Source organism: Aethalodelphis obliquidens, unplaced genomic scaffold, assembly GCF_003676395.1.
Source record: "Aethalodelphis obliquidens isolate GAN/ISIS:26980383/991018 unplaced genomic scaffold, ASM367639v1 scaffold28, whole genome shotgun sequence".
NCBI lineage: Eukaryota > Metazoa > Chordata > Mammalia > Artiodactyla > Delphinidae > Aethalodelphis > Aethalodelphis obliquidens.
In genome coordinates this window covers 19,564,895-19,570,318 of record NW_020837972.1, presented here as the reverse complement: position 1 = coordinate 19,570,318, position 5,424 = coordinate 19,564,895, and positions in this window count along the sequence as shown.

Genomic DNA, 5,424 nt, shown 5'->3' with positions numbered 1-5,424 from the left:
GGAAGGGGGGAAGCACAGCAATGCCTCAGCAGCACAGAAGTCCCTGGAATTCACCCCCTTGATCAACTTGGAGTCCTTGCCAGTGTGACGTGGGCTAATTAAAATCCTGGATATAAAAATTCCAGTCTGAACAGCTTGAGAAGTAGCCCCCATGGTGAAATTACAGCTGTTCTTACACTATGTGACTCTGCCTTGTGAAAACCTCTACCTATGTTAGCAATGAATTAAAATAATTGCATCTAATACATTGGTCTAATCCATCTCACTTAATACAACTAACTTATCTAATATATTTGTAATAGATTTCAGTTTACCCATATAACTCACCCAGATTGTTTTCAGCACAATTGGCTAGGGATGGTGGAACTTCCAGGGATTGACTCAACATATGGGGAGGGGGAAGGGTAAGCTGTGACAAAGTGAGAGAGTGGCATGGACATATATACACTACCAAACGTAAAATAGATAGCTAGTGGGAAGCAGCCGCATAGCACAGGGAGATCAGCTCGGTGCTTTGTGACCGCCTGGAGGGGTGGGATAGGGAGGGTGGGAGGGAGGGAGATGCAAGAGGGAAGAGATATGGGAACATATGTATATGCATAGCTGATTCACTTTGTTATAAAGCAGAAACTAGCACACCATTGTAAAGCAATTATACTCCAATAAAGATGTTTAAAAAAATAAAATTAAATTAAAATTACAATAAAAAAAACAAACAAAAAAAACAATCAAATCCCTCCTGGCCCAGGGAGGTGACATAAATGGGGAAGGTGGGTCTGCTGTGAAGGTCAGGGAACTTGGGGATGGTGAAAAACTTGAGGGAGCACCCCAAACCCTGCCCAAAGGGGACAGCAGCTACTACCTTGAGCCCACCGCTGCCACTGCCCTGAGCCCACAGCTACCACATGGGCTGTGTTCAGAGACCTCTGGACTTCGCGAGAGAAACAGAATTCCAGAGCTCTGGTGAAATCTACTAATGTTTGAATGTTGGCATCTAAGTATATACATTTTCAAAGTACTTTGCTCTGTCTGGGGGCACGTCTCGGGGTCTGGATTTGCCTCAAGGCCTATCATTTTATGACCTTTGGCCTAAGGACATCCTGATACGGATGACAGGATGCAGAGCAATGGCACAGAAATGTTGTTTTGGTTTTTTTCTCCCTCCAATATATCAAACTTTGAGGTCCACATCACGGCCTCATTAGCATCATGCTCTTCAATGCTTAACAAAACTTTTGCTAGTTCCCCACAGACTTTACCAGCAATAGGAAATATGTTCGTCTCACTTGCCAATGCAAATCACTTCTTAGCTGCTGCTCAAGGGACCTCTGCTGGAGAAGGAATCTGGGCTGTCGAAGGAAGGAGTGCTGGGATTGATTAGTGATGTCTGGATTGGCACATGACAGGAAGTGGGGTCTTATCCCAAGTTTTGTTTTTTCTATATTATTTATATCCTATTTATGAAACCAAAATGCTTTGGCCCAATATCCTTAACCAAAGTCCCTTCTGTCCCAACCCAGGCCACGGTGCAAGCACTGGTATCAGAACTGGAAAATCCTTCAAGATCCTCGGTATCAGTCTTTCACTGAAAGAGGCTGTCAGGAAAGGCACATGGAAGTCTACCGTCCCTATGAGTGGGCTTCAGACACAGACAGTCTCAGCATACGGCCACCGACTGCTCTTCTTACAAACTCTGCTCACAGGAAAAGAAGTCAGAGTGTAACCCAAATATTTATTAAGTGTCAGACACAAAGGATGTCAGGAAGCTGTGGATAAATTCATCTCTCTGAAAGTATTCCCTGGGGAGTGACACGATTGAAACCCTTGATTATGGAAACTGCTCTGTTGTCCAGAGCATTAAAAGATGACTATAGGGCTTCCCTGGTGGCGCAATGGTTGGGAGTCCGCCTGCTGGTGCCAGGGGACACGGGTTCGTGACCCGGTCCGGGAAGATCCCACATAACGCGGAGTGGCTGGGCCCGTGAGCCATGGCCGCTGAGCCTGCACGTCTGGAGCCTGTGCTCCGCAACGGGAGAGGCCACAGCAGTGAGAGGCCCGCTTACAGAAAAAAAAAAAAAAAAAAAAAAAAAAAGACTATATTAGGGCAATCGCTTCGGGCTGAGGCCTTTCATTTTAAAAAAAAAGCCTGTTAAACTGAGCTTCAGAAGTGGTCAAAATGATCTGAAACATCTGCAGAGGGGCCCTTTAAGAAGGGCAAGGCAAGCTGCAGGGGGGAATAGGAGTGGAAAGCAGTGCTTTGAAATCTGAGACCGTCTCTTTGCATTTAAACCTGAAATGTCTCCAGGCAAGAATCCAAGAGTCGTTTAGAAGGAATACACTGCGTATATACATTGAATATAAATGATCATTGCCTGCTGGAAGCCCGTCCCTCTTGAAAATGAATTAGAAGAGATATGAGCCCATTTGTTTAGTAGGTGGCTACGTAATCCAGTCCATCCAGTCCCAGGAAAACCTTATCCCGTTGTTTCTGACTGAGACAGAATCTGTATTTCCACCTGCTGCTAAAGGCAGCATTACTTTCTCAAAGTCCATCTCAGCGTAGCGATATATATCAATAAAGTATGAATGAATTGCTCATGCAAGACTCCTGCATATTCTGGGGAAAATGGGTGAGATTCTCCGAAGACTTCTCTCATCTACGCTCACTGAGTCTCTGCTATACGCGTGAGTCTTGGCTGAAGAAGTCAGTTCTAGCTCTTTGTGGGATTTCTTCTTACGTTCGCCAGTTCCTAACATCACTGAATGTCCCTCTAGACATCTGAACTGTTTCAGAGAAAAGAGGGCTACGTTTTTATCTTTGGAAAGTAATCTTAATCTTAGGATATGTATAAAATAAGTCAGTGTACGGATAATCCCAAAGTAGGGGGGAAAGAAGCCTGCGCCTGAAATAAGCACCCTAAGTTCGCAGGGCTAAGTTCCCTGTGAAATTGGGGTGCTCTCTGTACAGCGGGGGCCGAGAGCCAAGCTTCCTGGGGTCAAACCCCAGCCCTGGCACTTAGCAACTGGGTGACCTGTATTTTGGCAACAATAATTAAATGCCCTGTGCATCACTTTTCTTAGACAGTTAACTTCTAAAGTTTATTTAAATGAGGGGGAGGGGCAATAGGGGTGGGGGAGTGTGAGGTACAAACTACTGAGTATAAGTTCAAGGTTGTATGTACAACATGGAGAATACAGCCAATATTTTGTGATAACTGTAAATGGCAAGTAACCTTTAAATATTGTATAAATTAAAATTTTTTTTTTAAATAAAGTGTATTGAAATGATTTGAGTGTCTTTAGGAAACTCAATGAATTTGAATACGAAGCTGATACATTCTGCCCACCATCAAAGCTCACGGAAGGAGTTTAAATTGTGAACCAAGCCCCAAAACATCAAGGATAAATGTGCCAGGAGACAGAGGCACACCGGCCGTAGTTGACCCTGCCTGATATTCGAAACACAGTCACAGACCTGGTACTGAGCAGGACCCTGTGGGCTCCTGGGCACAAAAGCCTTTCTGTGTCCCCCATTTCTTCATTACAGGAAATAGGCTTCATTCAGCCTCCGTGACCTTCCCTGAGTTTCAACGGGCAGGTTCAAGCAGTTGTTAGTAAGGGAAGAGATGGGATGCAGAGACAAGGGAGGAGCAGTCAGGAGACAAGAGTGCAGCCTTGGGGCAGGGTCCTGGCTCCCCCTCAAGGGATACACAGAACAATATCTTTGAGCCGTTTTGCAGATACTGAAACCCCCATCAGGTGGGAGAAGTTAACTGTCGGCTGCCCACAAGCACGGAGACCCCAGACCAATAGGAACTAGAAGGTTAATGATGCCGACTCCCAGTTACCTCCCCACCAACCAATCAGAAGAAGGTCCACGAGCTGACCACGCCCTCTTTGAGCCATTGCTATAAAACTCCTCACTACCCCCCTCCAGGTCAGGACACACAGTTTTGAGGGCATTAGCCCGCTGTGGCCCCCTTTGCCTGGCAAAGCAATGAAGCTATTCTTTTCTGGTGCGCCCAAAACTCTGCCTCCGAGATTTAATTCGGTGTCGGCCCAAGACCTCAGTAACACCATCTCCCCAATGCGGCTCTGTTTACTGAGGGTGCGAAGCCGGGCGGCTGCAGATCTACACTGGCTAGTCCCAAGGTCTCTCCGCATGATGCCCAAACAATTCCAGAATGTTAGTTCTTCATTAGAGATGCTAAAGACAGAAAGGAACAAAAGATCTCATTAATATTGAAATCTGAATGATGCTGACAGGAACAAAAGGTTGGGGATGGAGCAGTATCTATCCTCTGGCCAACAGGAAATATATGACACATCTCCCATCAGAATGGAACAATGCAAGTCCAAATTACCAGCAACAAGGAGGACAAAATTAGGCAATAACGTCCAAACTGCCTGACAACTTATTCTTAGCTGCCTGGCTCCTGGTGACTGGTGAAGGGGAGGAAATTCATGCCGAGAAACAGAAGAACGGTGTTTTCTGTAGGCATGTTTGCCAAGCCTTGCCAAAAGAGAAAGAAATGGGCTTAAACCACTTTTGGATTTTTCTCCATCTCCTTCTAATAACATCAGGACCCGTCTGAGGGTTTCTCTGGAAGCGCCCACAGCAGACAAGGGCCCTTTGGAGATAAGTCAGTGCAGAGAGACTGTCCTGAACCTATTTCATCAGCACTGCGGGGATCCCCACAAGGTCCTCAATCCCACCCCCCAGGTGCCTGGGCCTCACCTTCCATTAGGTTGATCTCCTCCTACAGTGCAGGACACGTGCAAGATGAGAACCACAGCCCCCAGGCAAAACGCGTCTGCACATCTCTTTCAACTGGATGACTTGCCAACAATCAAAAGTCTTACATAAAATGTGGACTTTCAGAAACACCTGTCTTTATTCTGTCTTTACAGGAGAGAGGAAATAGAAAGGGACCGTGTGTCCACTTTTCGGTACCATGAATTCGCACATGCAGTGGACTAATGCTTACTCACCACCCACTGAGCCCAGACACTTAAACCTCTCCCGCCTCAGTTTCCTGGGCTGTAAAATGGGCATAAGAGTGGTACCTACTCTGTCGGGGTGCTGGGCGGGTAGGAGGCTGCAATGTGTAAAGAACCAGTGGACCAGAGTCTGGTGTGGTGTCACCGTGGGCTGTGGCTGTTCTCGCTGCTCCTTCTAACAGACCCTTCGGGGCAGGAAGAGAAGTGAGACACGGACCTGCCCTCAAGGGGCAAACCTGCCATCTGTACAGGGACACACGACATGCTGAGTCCCTAATACGTGCACCTACACAGGGCACAGAAGCACAGAGGTGAGGACCCCGGTGTGGGAGGCGGGATGCAGAACGGCAGGAAGGAGGCGGCTGCACAGATCCCAGGGGCACCTGAGCCAGAGTCCAGAGGACACAGCTGGGGCGTGTCCAG